Here is a 19,024-nt window from a genome sequence, read left to right on the forward strand (position 1 = left end):
TCAGTATTTTACTGCTAATTTTTCCTTATATACACATTTTTGTATTTTTTCTCAATACAGGAAACACATCTGTTCAGACTCAGACCTAGGGGCAATAAGCTACAGTACATAAATTCAGTAGTAATTGAGTATATGTTTCAACCCATTCCCAAATCTGGGATTCAGATACACTACAAATGCAAGTGCTTTTGTATGCACTTTGCCCAATATACGCATTTTTCATTAATACATGAATTTTAGTGTGCACTTTCTCCTGAATTATGGAATTTGGTATGCATTTTTGGTTGGAGCACTGCATTGCAAAATTTGAAGAAGTATTTGAAGAAATTTTAAAGGCATAGCTGTATTTCAGTTTGCCTTACTGGTTCAGAAAGTGCATACAGTATTAGGTTCTCAGTAAAATGCAAACCAAATGAATTTCTCTCCATCCCTGTGACTCCAAGATGCTCCAGAGCATCACTGTCCATGAGATCTACATAGTCATTCCAGTTACACTCCACAGCCATATTCTCTGGACTGTGTTTGAACAAGTTTGGTTTTCTATCAAAATCTACAATTTATAGGCCAACTCCTGCTTCCCCTTCGCAGTAATTCATGGTCCTTGCACTATGTGGATATTACTCATGGCTGAGACTGTTCCAACAGCTTCTTGCCACTTTGAGGGTCATAAATTATGCTTCCATAGAGCTTTGGGGGACCCAGCTGTTATAGCTTTTTCTAAACGACCAGCAAGCAAAGAATAAGTATTTTGTATTTGCTACTGATGCCACATTTGCTTTCTTGTCCATGAATATCAACACATATCTTCTGGGATGGGGTAGGATAGAAACATGCCACATCCCCTAGAATAACTGGAGATGGCATCACAGCTGGTTCTGTACATTCTTTCAAACACACCAGGATGGACAATACATTCGTTTAATGACATTGAAAAATTAGGTTGAGCCATGTAATATATGTATGACCTGTACACTTCTGGTTGAGATTTGCATTAGATCTCACAGTATGAGATCCATCCCATTGTGGGATATAGGTCTTCAGATAGGGACATAAAAATGCAATAAATGGATACAATACTACTGTCTACAAAATGCTGCTGCAGCAACCAGAATATTTCATCTCCTTGGCTGGGTTTATAGTATGCTTCACTCTTGTGTAATTTGAATATTTTTAATATGTTGCGGCATATAAAATTGAATCCATCATATCTCCATAATCAACATGCTCCAATTTCTGTTTTCTCCTGTAACTGCAAGTCTCGGATTTCTGGTTCACTGGAAGGCTACTTCTATTATTTCTGAATTTATTTGTTTCCAGAGACAAATTTCAAGAGGATTAGGAAAATGCTTTTCACAGAAGAGTTTTAGAATATCCAAGTTGTTGCAAGCCCAGACACAGTGAGCCCACCGCCCCTGAAGCTGGGGTGTGGGTAGAAGCAACCATCAGTAAAACCAAATGAAAAATTCTCAAGAATGGCTTAACGGAGGAAAAAGCTACAAGTCTTACATTGAAAACTGAAAAAAGCTTGGCTAAGCAGGCTCATAATCCATTGGTGCTGAAATAATGGCGGTGTTGTCTTACCCGTAAAGGGAGGGTGTTCCACAAATGAGGTGTCAGTACAAAATGTAAGCAAGCAGTACTGGCCATTACAAAATGTAGGGGTACCAGCACAAAATGTAAGCAGTTGTGAGGTGGGTTAAAGATTGCTGCTGATAACTGAGTGGAAGGGAAGCAGAGGTAAAGATGTAGGGTACAGGGTAGGGCATTGGGAGCAAAAGATTGTCTCTGCTGCTCTGTTGGCACCATGCCAACTGCTCCACTACCTCCTTCTCACCCTCTCAGTTACCGGCAGCAACCTCTGCTTGTGATGCCAGGGAGGCAATGCCACGCCATCCTGCCAGTCGCTTCTGAAGGTAAGCAGTTGTACATGCACTGTAAAAGTACAGACTTCCACTGGCTCGCTAAGGTGAAGTTAGTTCGGGAGCAATCGGTCGTCTCCTTTCAGCTTTCAAACACTTACACCGCACTGACAGCTCAGCTTCTTATTTTGAGTGGCCTTTTATTTTCATAGCCACATTTTGGGTTTCAGTCTCTTGAGTTCTCTTTCAGAATTCTCTACCTCCTTCCATATTGGAGTATGACCAACAGGCTGAATGAGGTGAAGCCTGGTATTATGTGTCTGACTGAAATATCATTTGTCTACTGGCAGCATTGCCAGATCCATGACTGGTGATGCAACAAATAAACAGCATAGGCTGGCCTAAATAAGAACAAGGTGCACATGAAAGGCTTTCCTTCCATTCATTCTTTTACTGCTCCTCTGGTTTGCTCCACCCTTGTTCCTGCTGTTCTCCTTCTAAATTTCTGTTTAACTGAAACAGTGTCTAAAATTAATTCCACAATTGGAGCGTGTTTGGTTTGTCTCAGCTTTCATTTCCTTTGCAACAACAATGATGTGACCACAGATGTAGCAGTATTGTGCTACCACACTCCGGCACATTGGCAAAACACCACAAAAAATAATAATGCTACAACTGTTTGTTTAATCACATCAAGTTTGCATTTGAGCTGTTTTTTTTCTTCAGTGCACGTGCCATTTGCCTTGGTAAAATTCTGCACAAAGGCTATGATCACATCAATACATAATAAGTCTTTTCCCAGAGGGGATAAATGACAATCAAATGAGAATAAAGGGACTAGACCATGAAGATTTATTTATTTTAATTCATTTCATTTATGAATCACTTCCCATGAAACACCCCAAAGCAATTTCACAATAAAAACACCAGCAATAAAAACACAGAGAAATACAATTTCTAGGCCAACACAGATAAGGACTGGGATAAAACATTCCACTTAAAATATTTGTTGGAAGAGAGAGGTCTTCAATAAGTACCAAAAAGGAAAGAAGATAGTGCTTGACTGCTATGCAATGGGAGTTTCAATGCACAGGTGTCACCTAACTTAAGTTGCTTGAAGGATGACTCCAAAAATGAAGGAACTATGAAAAAGCATTACATCCTAGAATCTAAACTCTCAAGAGATGAGTTGTTGTCCATCCCTCTCCTGGATGTGCTTTTTCTTTTCTTTAGATGCTTGCTTTGAAGAGATCCTTTGCCTTGGAAGTGTGGATTTACTGAAGCAATATTGGCATGTGTGCTTGTGTATCTGTGCTGAAGACTTTTGGCAATGACATTGGTTGGTCTAGTAAACAGGGTACTTCTGATAGGAAACCATTTTTATTATGCGATTTCCCATTTGGTTAGCATCCTCATTGATCCTGCCTGAAGCACTTTCTTCTGCCATATGATTGTTTCTACCCACCATGTTGGAGCCCTGCGGTATGTTCTACCACATTCAGAAGCATGGTTAGTTTGAATGGGAGACAATATATTTTCTGTACCGGTGCTCAGGTTACAGAACTCTCTCTATAGAGAGTTGCAGTTGACTTGCTCTCTTTTAAGCTACGATTTTTTTATTCCATCAAACTTTTAATGTGGTTAGGCTGCAAACTTATACACATTTACCTGGGAGTAAGCTCCATTGACAGTGTTCTCGAAGCTACAAACATGAGTCTGACCAAACTGTGGGAGGCAGTGGAAGACAGGAGTGCCTGGTGTGCTCTGGTCCATGGGGTCACGAAGAGTCGGACACGACTAAACGACTAAACAACAACAACAACAAAAAGCTCCATTGAACACAATACTTATTTTCAAGTAAATATGCATAGGACTGCACTTTTCATCTGAAGATGTTTCTCAAGCTCCCAACTCATTTTAATCTGCTCTGATCTTACAATATTATTTTAAAGCAATTTTTGGATGTTGTTCTTCTTTTTATTTTTGGGATGTGTTTTACTCATTCCGTAAGCTGCCTGAAATTAATCTATAAAGAAAAGCGAGGGAGGAAAGTTTTAAATGAAAAAATGGGGTTTTGCTTTGTTGCCTTTTCCTGCTTTAGAACCTGTTCTCGTAAGAGCTGGCTGATAAGTGCAGAGGGCTCGTCGCATGAGTAATGTTGAAGAAAAAGTGCAGCAGCTTCTTCTGCGAAAAGGGCATGATGGAAAGCAGAAATTCCTTTTTTCTCCAATATGCCACAAGTACCTTCTTTGACGCTACACAGCTCACGTATGAGCAATTATTCATGCTTATCAGCTAGCTTAATAAAGTGCTGCATTTTTTTTAGTAGATAAAGAGCACAGGTACAGTTTCAGGTGAAGTATGAGCAATGAGCCATTGAAATTTTAGGTAATACCCATTTTTACCCGCCTCCCTATTAAAAAAAAAAAATGTTCCGGTTGAAAAATAAAATGAAATTGTTAGTGCCTTTCATTTGCAGATAAAGATAACAGCTCATGCATAAGATTAATGTATATTCATGAGTGGAATTATGGATGTTCATGAAAGCACTACATTAGTGATTGGTAATCAACATCTACTTTATTTCCTTAAAGTTAGCATAGTTGCTAATCAAAGATAATTACTGCATGTCATTTACAGTGTTGATCACTCATTCTTTTGGGGAAAGAACAAACAGTGCAATTTACACTTTAACGCAAGCAGCACCAGAAAGAAGGAATAACTGTGGGTGCAATGTTCTGTATTGCAACATGTTGTCAATACAGTTTAGGGTTGTTTAAAATAATACTGCTAAGCAAGATGGACTCTGCGTTTTAAAAGTATTTCCCTTCCAGGATTCAGCTCCAATTAGAAATATTAATGACCTAGTTTTTACCAGCTGTGATGAAATGTGGTGAGCAGTTTACATTCTCAAAGGAAAACATACAGTGCAAGAGAGATTTAGACTTCAATTTATACCCACTTTCTGGGAAATGAATCCCATCAAACTCAGTTGGGCTTACTTTTGAGCAGACATCTATAGGATGTGTATTGACAGTCAGTTGTAGAAGATATAAAAATGAGACTCAAAATAGATCTGGAAATGTTCTGGAAATATTGACTCCAAAATAAAAGCTTTGAAAATGTGCTTCATATCCTCAACAGCTGCACATTTGTGTCATTATCATTTAAATGCATATCTTATTATGGGCCTCCTATTATACTAAACCTCTGCCTTTAAAAACTTTGGGTGGTATTCAGCAGAATAATTGCCCCAGTGGGATAACTGTGCAGCAGGCCTCTCCCGTCTCTCATGGGTGCCCCACACCACCCCCACATCTGTTCCAGGGTGTTGGGGCAATTCCCTAGAACAGGTTTAGGGGTGCATAGAATGGAGAAGGGGGGAGGGAGAGAAGTCCTGTTGCACAAACATAAGTTGTTGCCTGCAACCCTCTCACTAAAACAAAAGCCCTCAAAGCTGGATCTCATTCTTTGTTTTCAAATTAAATTATCATGTTATATTTTCCATTGGGCTGGTTTGCATGCCAAACCAACCAAACTGCCTGGACCATGCAAAGCTAGCAGCTCCTAGATTGGTCATGGTTAGCTAGGAGAGAGCTTAACCAAGAGCCCAGGTTGGGATGACACACTAAGCCGAACCTTGGTTTAGCTCAGTGTGGCACAGTGTGGGCTTGGCAAGTGATAGTTTGACTTACATTGTCATGGGGACCAGGTAACTCATTCTTACAATGATGTGATCTGGTATAGAGTGCCAATGATGTCTCTCTCTCTCTCTCTCTCTCTCTATATATATATATATCAGAAATGCATTAAAATAAACCAAATAGGTGCCATTTGGTAGCATCCTGGAATTAATGGTTGCTATTCTTCCCCCAAACTTCTTTTCTATGATTTTTCTTTTTAACTAACTCATCTAAGTTATGGACAGGAGGAAGGGGAGATCATTGTTCTTATCTTTAGTGTAGGAAAGGGAGAGGCCTTTTCTACTTTAACAGATACTCCAGACCTAGACATCTTCTTAGACTCAGCAGCTTGTGGAAATTCTTATTTATTCCTGCATCGGAGCCGCCATCGGCCAGCATTTCTCATTTTGTGTACTTTCTTATCTCTAAATATTTGTCAGTGTTCCTATACCGCTCTCTGCAGCCCCTACGTTGAGTAAAAAGAACAGTAACAACTCTTTCTCACATCTTGCTGACATGGGCACCATGCTGCACTTCCGCCCAACTCCAAAAAGCCTTATTCAGGGGTATAAATAATAAATTATTATTATTATTATTATTATTCAGTCACACATAACTGTCATTGTGGGGCTGTGCAACTCTACCCACCATTTGTCCCCTGTTGGCCCCTCTGCAATTCTATCCATGTGTTGATGGTATGCCTGCAGTGGGGCTGCTTCTTGAACATGCATTGGCTCTCCACATGAACGACAAATGCACATTTGGGAGGCTCTCCCCCTGCATTGATAAAGGGCTGGTGCAAGGATATGAAGGTTTATGCTGCCCTGCTCTCCTGCATCACACAATGTGTGGGGTTACTCACAAATACTGAACCAAACTGCCCCATCTTTTCCTCTGACTGCCCATGGTGTCAGAGAAGAACCCCGTGCATCATGCCACCTTCCTTTGCTATTCATAGTATAATAATGCTGCAACTTCCTTGCCAACTCCTTCCTGGATGGAAAAATTGCAAATGAGCCTTCATTGCAAGAAAATTTGCCCGAAGAATGAAAATAATGGGGGGTTGGGGGCTAGATTCACCTAATGAGCCCTGTCAGTAGATGCCATGCATAAGAACTTCTGGTTGTGCAACAGGGCTTTTCCTCGACTCCTCCTTTTGCACCCCTCCAAATGGTGGGGGGGGGGGTAAGCCCCCAGAACAGCACACAGGGGAAACAGGGGGGTTGTTCCATCTAGCAAGTTTGTGCAGATGGAAGAACTGGAAGAGCACAATGCTTAATTTTACCTTTACATGCTAAGCGTTGTCTCCAGTGTTTGATCTCTTCAGAGAAGGCCTATTGAAATTAATAGAAATTGCTAACTTAGATCCAGTAATTTGAATGGGTCTGCTCTGAATAGGACTTAGTTGGATACAACCCCAAGAAACTTATTAAAAGTCTGCAACATGGTAGACAAGATTTGGAGTTGCACAAAGCAGGGTCTCTCTCTCTCTCTCTCTCTCTCTCTCTCTCTCTCTCTGTGTGTGTGTGTTAAAAATTAGCAGCATACAAATAAACCGATGATGAATGCTGCTAATAATGAGCCCAGACTTTGCTGAAAGTGACCAAAATGGTTATAGGGCAAGCAGAGGTTAGACAAAGGAGGTGGTGGGACAGAGAGAATTAACATAATAAAAAACTTTTAAAAGTTCATTTCATCATGATGCCTTTGAAAGTCTTACACATGCCACAAAGAGATGGCTATGATACTGGTATCCATGTACTTCAGTGCTCTCACCAGCTTTATGTTACAAGCAAAAGCAACATTAGCAGCCATAAGTCGTTTTAATATGCCAAGAAATAATGACATACAAAATGTATGCTATAAAATCTTAATACAGACATTCATATGACATAAATTTTGCATACATTTAAATGAGCCCGAGATACAAATGATATTGAGCCTGTACCCCAGGGCATTATCCATTGTCATCTGCAGTAATCCTAATTTGAATATATATTTTTTCTCTATTTTCGCTCATCTTAATTTATCTCCAAAATGAGGCCGTACAGTATGGGGCTGATGTTCACAGATACTAAACTGCTGAAACTCCAGCTGTCTTTAATCAGGATTAAGAGTGAATAGTGCCTCCAAAAGATATGTTTCCCCTGTGAAGAGCAATCCGTTGCCAGTGATCACATAATACATGAAAATGTATCCTGCTGGTAAGACCACTTGCCCATTCAGTCCCTAAAGTAGCCAAAGCAATGTACAACAATGCAGCATTCTGTTCCCAGACTTTGAGCCTCTAGCCCCTGAAGGTACTTTCCTATAGATTAAAGTACTTTCCCATGTATTAATAGTATATTCAAGGAATTCTTTTTGAAAAATCTAATATTTGTAATGATCAAGTGCACACCCAAAGCTGTGAATTCTGCAAGGCATTGACCTCTGTGAAAGAACCCCTGTCTGGCTATTCATTTCCCCCCAAGAGTGCTTTCATATCAGACAAAATTTCAGGATACTTACTTTTGTTTCATGTTTAATGCAATACTTCATGTCAACAACGTTGTTCCAGACTAACGTCCCTTTCACTATACAATTGACATGTTTCTTTTAGGGTGCCTCACAGTAGGGGTCCTTGCAGAGAACATTGCTGTGAGCTGGCTTCACCTAGCAAAATATCGAAAAGGGTGGATGGAGAGGGAGAGAAAGAGACAGAGATGGATAAGTTTTTCTGGGGAATTGCCAGCAAAATATTTTGCCCATTTACAGAACAAGATTTCAGATTGCTCTTGATAAGAAGGTAGCTTTCCTCATAGGGAAAGACTTACAGAAATAAATGGGTGGGTGAAATAAATAAAAATAGAAATTGAAAAGCAAAGCAAGATATATGTTTTTAAGCAGTAGACTCATTCGCTATGGCTTACAGCTAGGAGGTGTTCATGAATATGAAAAGAAAATACAGTGAAGATAATAAAAAAACACCTTTGAGCCACAAATTATTGTGAACAAAAGAAGATGGGTTGAATTCCTTGTGAACAATGGCAGCATTTTTATTGACGCCACTTCCTCCCAGTTTTCTATTTCTAGTTTACTGAATCAATGTGAATAATTTAGAAACAGGATATTTAGAAAAGGCACATATCTGGAAAAGGCAGTGCTGGCCCTACCATTAGTAGATACTGGTGGGCTGTGATGAGGTTTTGAAGCACTGAGCTGTGTGGGCTGTGCAGCCGGTGGCAGAGGAAGGGGCGGGGGGCAGTCTGCCCCGGGTGCCATCTCTGAGGGGGGGGTGACAAGAAGGCACCCCACCAGGGGCTCACCCCCCCACCCCCAGGCACGTCGGCATGAACCTCCGCCATTGCTCCACTGCAGCCACATCTGGAGAATCCTCCGCTCGTGGCTGCACCCTCCGCCGCTGTCCATGCGGCGCTCGAGCAGAACTGTCAGCAAACCGCCCAGTGGCGCATGCACGGCAGTGCTACTTACTGTGCTGCGCATGTGCCCTACATACAGCGCGTACGCATGTCCCGCCCCCCAAAACCCCACACCGGGTGCCGGTTCCCCTTCCTTCACCCCTGCATGTAGCTTGTCTTGTACCCATGAACTAGCACCAACCACCAGTTCTATCAGTTTCAGTACATGGAATGGGAGGACGAGCGTAATCTTGCCCTTCTCCTTGGGCAGCAAACTGTCTTGGGCTGGCTGCACTGTTTTGTCTGTAAACTTGGCATCACACTATCAGATGCAATAGATATCAGATGCCTTTCCCAGCCTAGTGGCCTCCAGGTGTTTTGGATTACAATTCCCATCATCCATTCCCACTACCTGGGGTTGATTGGAATTGTAGTGGAAACATCTGGAGGGCCATAGATTCCCCATCCTTGTTTTATTTTCTGGCAAGAATTGCTAACTATATTTTTACAAAAATATATAAATCAATAAATGCTCCCCCTACATCTTTTCTCAAGATATTATCGGGAAACTGAGAAACAGGAGAGAAGTAACAGAGAGTCCCCATTGGGGCAGCCTCCAAAAGCACAACTGCTCTCTGTATTTTAGGAAATGCTAATGCAGCTGGTTGCAAACGCCAGAAAGGCAACACAGACATCAGCCTGGGATTTGATTTCTCAATCTGGAGCTCACTGTAGATCGGTCCTGGGTGGGTTGGCTCACAAGCAGCCCTGCGGTGGTATTAGACTATGGAGAACTGTTATGTGTCAGCGTGCATTTTACACACACTCCTCATAATGAATTATGAAGCGGCAGGACGGCATCTTTGTGGGAATGGCAGCGATGAACAGAGCCGGTGTGTGCGCATTAAGAGTGAGGACTGAGAAATGGGAATAAATATCACACCAGCTCGCTGAAACACAGCTTGATCTTCTTGAGTTTCCATTGGCTCACCTGGGAAATGAGGATTACAACAGCCTCATTTGGAACGTTGGAGTCTTCCTCAATTAAAGGAAATGACAAAGAGCAGGAGATCTGAAAGAGAGTAAAACTTTGTCAAAGTCAGCACACTAACACCATTGTGTGTTTCGCTTCTCAAAGGTTCTGTTTTCAAACGGAACTAGCAAGTATATTAATTCTTCATGCATTCATCGCCATTGTTTCGCTCATAGACTTAGGATGGAATTCAATGTAGTACTAAGGAGATTGTTCTGTTGGTGCAAAGATTTCTGGCTGTCTTGTGGAATAGCGGCCGTTTCCACCACCCATATGCTGTTCTGGGGGTTCTCCTGACCCCTTCAGAGTGGATGTTGGGGGGGGGGCAAATATGGGTGTGGGGAGATGAAAGCCCATTGCATGAGTGGCAGCCCTTCTGTTGGTTCCTGCTAGCGGAACCAGGTGCATAGTCACACAATAAAAATTCCATTCTAAACAGAATATATTCTGGTTCTCATCTCTTAGTGATTTTACTGTTTAAGTCTTTTTCCCCAGTCTTTAAAATCATATAAGCTGCATGGGGAATTTTATTAAAGGGCATGGTATGAATTTCTCTGACAAACAAGCAAGCATAGGTTGTGCATCATAGCACTCTATCTGAATGTAGTCAATGGAAGGTAAAAGAGAAAGCTGCCCTCCCACCCTGCCCACAACAAAATGGCAGGACACAAGGCACAACTGTTGCTTTGCCAGTATATCTCTTCTTCCCTTGTCAGAGTGCTCTGTTAGGCTGCAATCCTGTGAATACCTTTCTGGGAGTAAACTCCATTACGTAAATCCATTGGGACTTGCTTCCAGGTAAGCATGGCTAAGATTAGACTGCACAAGGCATCTCACTGGCTTGGGGAAAACTAAATTGACTATAGATTCTTTTTTTCATATCATTAATCAAATGAAGAAGTGCTTTGGCAGTGATGGATCTGTTAGGCAGGCCTCCTTACAGAGGTGAAAGCAGTTGTTACAAGAGTTGAAAGTCTGTTTTTTTTATCCTTATGCTGTAGATTTACTGGCTTACTCAAAATCAAAAGCTGTGTAGCTTCTAAAAACAAAAGAGTTGATTAGTTATTCTGCAGGCAAATATTTATTCAGCACTGTAAAGGTTCGGCCTACCACAGGCATGTTACACCAAGCCAAGCTCCCTAATCTATCTACATTGTTCCATGCCTGGAATGGAAGTGATGTTTTCAGGCCGAGCCCTACTATTAGGCAAGGTACAGCAGTGAGACCTGATTCAGGTGGCATATTTTGCAGGGTATCATGCAAAGGCAGCAAACTACCAGCTATTTCATTCATTTATCTTCTCCTGCAACAGGTATTTGAATTTTCTGCATCATCCAGCAAAACGTCTTTAGCTAACTCTGCATCCACCTTCTGAGTATTATGGTAAAAGTTTATGTTGGAATAATTTTGTTTGTCGAAGTATCTAGCATTTCACACATTGTTAGGGCCTTGTATGAAAACACTTTCTTAGCAAAAGTATGCATTTCAAAGTGCAGTGAGCTGTGCAATATGGCCATTTTAATTATGCAAGGCAGTGTGACTTTATGAATTACATTGCAAAAAGGCATTATAATTCCTCAGTTGCAATTATACAGCAAATGAAAAATCTCATAAGGAAAATGAGGTTCAAAGGGAGGCCAGAAGAAATATCAACATGTGTATATACTGTACAAGGACACAATCAATATTTAATTGTCTCAAATGATCACATAGATACCTGCTGTTTCCGGGGCTGGATGAACCACCTTCCTAAGCATTTAATAGTGCCAGGTTCTGTCTAGGTTTCCAAGGCTTTATCAAGATTTGGGCCTTTATTATGGGTTATAGAGGGCTCCAGCATAGAAAATATGCTATACTTGCTGTCCACATAGAAAAGATGAGTGGCTTCCTTATTTCTTGCAGCATATAAATGACAACAAAATGGCACACGAAACAACATAATTGTGCTTTCTTTGCCAGAAAAACATAAGAAGCCATTTTAGGTTTTAGCTCTTTGGTTGCATTCAGGGCCAGCAGAAGACATTTTGATGCCTGAGGCAAAGGAAAAAATGGCACCTTCGCTCCATTCCATATAAAGAAGTCAACCAGACTGGAAGCTGAATCTTATTTCAGCAGCACCTGGTTTCAACAGCAGTGGGGCAGCATCCTCTGTCACACCTGAGGGCAGTCGGCTATTAAGGAGCACATTGCTGGCCACACTGCTCTGTCCTCCAACAGAGGGAATGCTCAGGGGACTCGGAAGGAATGGCCAGGAGACTGATGCTGCTGCCATTCCCACCCCCCAGCATCGGCCACCTGAGATGGCTGCTTCACTCTGCTTAATGGTAGGATGGCCCTGCATGAACAGTAACAGAAGAGCTATGCGAAGTCCTTGAGGAGATATGTAACTCTACATGGCTTGGCCCAGTGGGTTGGGTCCCATTGTGCCCACCACTGAAGCTCTTTGAATTAGTGGAAGCTTCAGTTGGTGGGAAAGGGTGGAACCAATTTTCACTGGTTCTCCGTTTCCCCTGCAGCCCCCCAGATCTGCCCTAATGATTTGGAAGAGTGTGGCAGGTAGCACAGAGGAGTGCAGAAGGAAGGGAGAATTTACAAAGAGCACCTCCTCCATGCTTTGTTTGGCTTATGGAAGCTTCTGCTGAGTCAAAGATTCTTCCATAAGTGGATGGACAGAACCCCAGTGGGCCTGCAGATATTTTGTAACCAACTATCAATACTCAAATACAAAAAGTAGAGACTGAGAACCCCGGCTGAAGAGTTGGAAATATTCTCCGTCACTCTTCTCTCTGATTGGAAGATCTTTACATGTCAAACTTCAGCCTTCTAAAGAGATGTTAAGATGTTTGTTAATGTCATTATTGCCTAAATTTGCATATTTAACATTGACTTCGAAATGGAAATGCTTTTTAAAAGATGAGAATTTTCTTCTTCCAAAGATACTTCTGCACACCTGGTCTTCCTAAGTCAGCAAAGGGGAAAAATTAAAACAGTATGAATATGTAAAGAAATTTCCCAGAGCCATCCGTGCATGAAAGCCATGTGTTAGGAAAATGAACAAGTCTAAATGCTAAATGATGTATTTGAAAAATGTAAATGTTATAAAATATTACCTACATTATGTGAATCTCGCATCTCAGAAATGGCTGATTATCTGAATCTACCATGTGTCTCCCATCTAATTAGCCTGTGTAAATAGCACTGCTATATAAACCTCTAGTTATTAAGTTATTTGCATGTTCCACAGCCATTAAGTTAAATGATTCCCCCCCCCCCTCTAAAACCAAGATGCTCCAATGGAAGCATATAGAAGTTTCTGGGATGTGCCAACCAAAAACTGAAAAGGAGTTGTGCTATTTCATTAACAAACAAACAAACAAACAAACCACCTGATCCACAATACGACTCATGTACTTATTAATCTTACTCTCTGAGCCTGAGGGCTGGTTTAAAATGTGATTGATGGAAGTGCCCATGTGATGCCTGTAGGTGACATCCCTTCTCCACAGGGAGATTTCTCATACTACGTCATACCATTGGTTCAGCTAGCACAGAACTTTCTGCTCTTAATGACAGCAAATCTCCAGGGTTTCAGAGAAGTCTTTCTCAATCCCATTGGGGAAATGTTGGGGGTTGTGCCTGGGCCCTTTTCCATGCAAACCAGGAGTAGCACCATTGAGCTGTGGCTCTTCCTGCCCTTGACCCAGCCTTGCAGAATCTAGAGTGTATGTGGTTTTCAGATCCTAGTACAAATAGAATACATTGCAATAGTGTACATTGAAATGGATGCACTGGAACTAGACAGCTACTGAACCAATTGGAAGAACAGCCACAGGTAAATAGCACTGCAATAATTCAGTCTTGAGGCAGCCATGACATCGGCTCCTTTGGGAGGAAAAGTGAGATATAAATTTAATAATAACAAAATAAATTAATGGATCACTGTAGCCAAGCATTCCCTATCCAAGAAAGGCTAGAAGGCATATCAGCCTAAGCTAGTGAAAGGAACGACCTGTTTTTGAAGGCCACTTGAGCTTCCATCAACCTTGCTAGATCTTTCCTTTTTCTGCTATTGCCAAGTTACATATTCAAGCAGACAACTACAGTGGCTTCCCTCTCTCTCTCCCCCCCCCCTCTACTTATTTAATGGCATGGAAGCCCCAAAGAAAAATGAAGCAAATAGTATATTCCATCACACTAACATGCCTCCATAAGCAGCTGCCACGTTAATCGGTTCTCTGCCGTTGACCTTTTCGGAATGGCCTTATTTTGCTACAGCATTTATCACTGGGCCAAAATGTCAGTGAAGAACAGGGTAGCAGCACTTACAGCAGTTTGCATATATTTCTGGAAATATCACCTTTGCTGATGCCCCCATAAAGATCTCCTCGGACAGGAACAAATAGAAATAGGCTAGGAGCTGATTTCTTAGCCATTGTTTCCTCTCTATAAAGGCAGGCAACCTGATTAGAAAATGTCAGGGGGAAAACTATTGCAAAATATATTATCTATAAAGGCAATAAGGAAGTAGCAGGAAAGGCTAAAATAAGCTCTTTATTCAAGCAAATGCAAACGACTCTTTAAAAGGTGCAAAGTTTCTTTGCTGTTTGTTCCTGTACTGCCAATGAACTGAGCCAGTCAAACAATTATAAACACTTGGATAAATGCTTAATTGTTTTCATCTAAAATAGCACCCCTGGCATTCAGGGCACTTTCCACAAATGGGTACTCAATTCTAAACACATTTACTTAGAATTTACTTCACGCTCCATGAAAATTACATCCAGACACAGGAGGACAGAAGCCCAGAATAGGTGACTTGTAGACAGGGACACTTTGTTTATACAGTAGCTCATTCCAAATAAAATATAGCCACAATACACACATTTGGGGGTCAATTAAATATAACAAATCTTGGGTTTGGACCCACAGAAACTGCCCAAGTTCCCATATTTTTAATGGCCCCGCTTCTGCCTATAACAGCAGCTGAATGTACAGAAATCTTCAGATTAACTTGGCAATGAAGTTCTTTCCAATAAAATAGCAGGGAAAGCTTCACTTGCTTATTTTATTTTTATTTTTTTACATTTGTATCACATTTTATTGTATTACATTTTTAGCAGCTGCAAAAAAGTGGAACTTCATGTTGGGGATCATTAAGAAATGGATCAAAAATAAAATGCCTGTAGTGAAATGTGATCCTGAACAGACCACAGTGGCTTATGCAGTACAGTGGTACCTCAGGTTACAGACGCTTCAGGTTACAGACACTACAGGTTACAGACTCCACTAAATTCGGGTTAAGAACTTTGCTTCAGGATGAGAACAGAAATTGCGCGGCAGCAGAGGGAGGCCCCATTAGCTAAAGTGGTACCTCAGGTTAAGTACAGTTTCAAGTTAAGAACGGACCTCCGGAACGAATTAAGTTCTTAACCTGAGGTACCACTGGATAGGCAAGGCTTTATAGAGTGTGGAATGGAAAGTGAAACTAGAATGGAATGACTGAAATGCAAATAAAGTATGTGTTAGTGAGTTTATTAGGACTGTTCTGTTGTCATCATTAGACAATAACAGAGTTGGTTAAAATGCTGAAGTCTCTGACATTCATTAGACAACCTTCATATAAATATGTGGTGCAGCCACACTTGGAATACTGTGAGCAGTTACGGGTATCTCCTCTTCTTGCTCAGTTCCAGTTTGCACTGGCTCTCTTGGTCCTACATTGAATATGGCCCCTTAAACATGCCTACGTTCATTTCTATTCTCAACAGAGGGGATTTCAGGAGTCTAGTCCCCGGCTTGATAACGTAGTAACGTAGTAACGTAGTAACGTGAGCGTAGTTAATTAAAAAGGATGATTTATTGTCAAACAAAGAGATAGCTCTGGACGACTTTCAGACAGCCTCCACTCTCATCAATCAAGATGACCTTTCTGAAGACTGCTTCCGGCATGACCAGGAGCAACTGAACTTTCACTCCATACACCTTTTTTTTGCTTCCTAGCTTGCAGCCCTCCCATTCGTCGAGACCTCGGACTGAGTGGGTCAGCTCCCTCCTCTTCCCCATTCTCTGAGAGGCTGTCTCTTAACTCTTTCCCACCTGTTTATGCTTCCGGCGAGCTTTGACTGTGTTCTAGCTTGCTCCCCGCCATTCCCTTATCAGCCGGCATTCCAAGGGGCAGGGGAGTTGGCACTAGTTGATGCTCATTCTGTATGGCAGTTAACCCTCTCTGTTCTTGGCTGCTTTCTTCAGTTGGCAGCAACCCTTCCCTGGGAGCTGGCTCATTCATGACAGGGGAGGTAAAAATAGCTTGTTTCTTTGAGTGCAGTGTTGGCTGATGTAGGTACGTTTTCCCCACTGATGGGAGTTGATGGAAGACATGCTCACATCATTTTATGAACCTCTCTCTTTTCCTGCTCTTTTAGAGGTGGTAGCCATTTTGTCCCTAAGAGACTTGAGAAAGTTGGTGACTCCTGGCCTATACAGAGACTGAAACCATATGGAGCAGCAACACCCAAACAACAAAAATTCCCAGTTTTGTGTCACAGACCAGCAGTTTCTGACACTCCCTTGGTTCAGAACTATATTACAAATTATATTTCATATGGCAGTAGTAGTAGGTGCAATGAAAGCTTACATTAATGGTCTCAAATATACACAACACAATGCCATTTTGGAAGATAAAACAGCAAATAGGACATAACACTGTATAAATCACACTCAGTGTGATTACCTAGTCAACATAAAATGCCATATTTTAGATTTTTTTTTTTAAAAAGTTTTTTTTAAAAAGCTATAAAGAGCCATAAAATAAGAGAACTTGTAAATCAATATGTCTTTTCATTTTATGCTACCATTGATCCTGTACAGTTATGGAATAATCACAAATGGCGTTTTGACTGACTAAACAATTATTAGTTCAAACTTAGCTAGTAAAATGCTCTGCTTCATATACTGCAAAATGTGATTTGCACAGCTTATTACAAAGAGCACAATGATAAACTTGATCCAAACCCTATAAAAATGTATGGGAGACATTTATGTGACTACTGGGCTATAGATGAGGCTTGTGCAGTAATAACTAGTACTGTTTAATAGCAGGAACAATAGCAGAAGCATTTTAGTACATGTATTTGTCCACCCTTAATGGGGATGCATTGCAGAAATAACATGAAAAATATGGCTGAACTGAAATGTCTACCCAGCTTTACATGTAATTTTATTAGTATTTGCCTATTTTGCTTTAAATATTTATAGCCTGCCTTTCGATCCGAAGATCCTCCAGGATAGCTTACAACAGATGATACTGCATGGTCATCCTAAGTTCTATACCACTCTCCCACAACTTTGCACCCAAAGCAACTTGTAAAACATCAAATGAAGAGCAATCATGATTTCTAAAAATAATAAGAATCATTACAAATCATCATAATGTCAATAAGTAAAAGAATCATTTAAAAAGATCAATCGACGAAGCACTGTATGAAACAATACGAATAAAGTACCCTAATTTAACAGTTTAAAATGAAGCAGGAGAAAGATCCTCCAGAATAACATCTAACACAGAAATAAAATAAAAATAGTACTATAAAAGCCCCTCCCCCATGTGCACTGTATTTCTTGTCATTTCCTATTTGCAGTTTTATCTTCCAAAAGGAAATTGTGCTGCACATATTTGAGACCATTTAAAATATTCTTTCATTACGTCTATTACAAATTATATCTTATATGGCAGTAGTGGTATAGCTCTGCACCAAGGAAGTGTCAGCAGCTGTTTGTGGGGCACCTAAACTGGGATTTTTGTTTGGTTAGTTTAATAATCCTTTTTCCAGGGAACTCTGGGAATTGTAGCTCTGGGAGAAAAGGAGGGGTCTCCTAACAATGCTCATCACCTTTAATAAATGACAGTATCCAGGATTCTTGTGGTGGAAGATCTAACTGTGTAAAGCAGTCTGATACTACTTTAAATGTATAGTGCCAATGGGGTCACAAGTTCAGAATGTGCTATTGCAACCATGTCCTGTTATGGGCTTCCCACAGACATCTGGTGGGACACTGTGAGAAAAGGATGCTGGTCTAGGTGGGCCACTGGACTGATTCAATAGGCTATTCTTATGTTCTTACATAGTGTACAAGTTAAGGTAGGAGACATGATGAGGATGAGGATGATGATGGTGCTTTTATTGCTTTCACACAATGGATGTTGCAACTTTCTAGGGAAAGTTTTTCCCTAGCTTTAAAAAAAGTATGTGGTTAAAATGAGCACACATCAAACTGGAACTTAGGTGTACAAACAGTTGAAAATAGGCATCCTCTACTCCTGCCCAAATATTTTTCCAATATAGTTTCAACATAATCACTGTTATGAGGAACTTTATTATATGGTTAGATTATTTAAACAGTATTAGTTCAGCTTAATTAGTTTGTGTATCAAGAGATCTCTCCACTTTAAACACCAGATTAATTATGTATCAATCCTGGGCAGTTTTGTATAGATTCAGTGCTCTTGCAAGGTGAAGCAGATGTCATCTGCTGTATCCTGGACTGAACATATTTCTCCTGAAGACCTTGGAGGGAAATGTAGATAGCTTCTATTTTCTGAAGCAAAACTTGAGTGTTTTTGAGCCAAAGTAAGACAGAAAAAAATTAGAGTATAGAATCATATAATTGGAAGGGACTTCTAAGGTAATTTAGTACAACCCCCTTCAATGCAGGAATCTCAACTAAAGCATCCATGATAGATGGCTATCCAACCCCTGCTTGAAGACCTCCAAGGAAGGTGTGTCCACAACCTCCCAAGGGAGCCTGTTCCACTGTTGAACAGCTCTTACCATCAGAAAGTTCTTCCTGATGTTTAGTCAAAATCTCCTTTCTTGTAACCTGAATCAATTGGTTTGGGTCCTACCCTCCAGAGCAGGAAAAAACAAGCTTGCTATATCTTCCATGTGACAGACCTTTAAATATTTGGCTATAGTATCTCTGGAGCTTTTTTTTGCTGCTGCATCACACTGTTGACTCATGTTAAGCTGAGGGTCTACTACAACCCCTAGTTCA

General features: G+C 40.9%; 1 long non-coding RNA gene across 2 annotated transcripts in view; it reads right to left on the reverse strand.

Moving 5' to 3' along the window:
- Window positions 1-3,691: 3,691 nt before the first annotated feature.
- Window positions 3,692-19,024, reverse strand: part of LOC308464971 — a 110,461-nt gene continuing 95,128 nt past the window's right edge. Inside the window, exons 3-5 of one of the 2 annotated variants that reach the window (XR_013980203.1) lie at window positions 9,932-10,012; window positions 8,051-8,194; window positions 3,692-4,170 (exon numbers count right to left, since the gene is read on the reverse strand). This is a non-coding gene — a long non-coding RNA (uncharacterized lncRNA). Of the gene's footprint in view, window positions 4,171-7,462; window positions 8,195-9,931; window positions 10,013-19,024 lie in introns of those variants that run through there. The other variant, XR_013980204.1, reaches the window with a different exon arrangement.

Source organism: Podarcis pityusensis (genome assembly GCF_964106645.2).
Source record: "Podarcis pityusensis genome assembly, chromosome: 1".
NCBI classification, from domain to species: Eukaryota; Metazoa; Chordata; class Lepidosauria; order Squamata; family Lacertidae; genus Podarcis; species Podarcis pityusensis.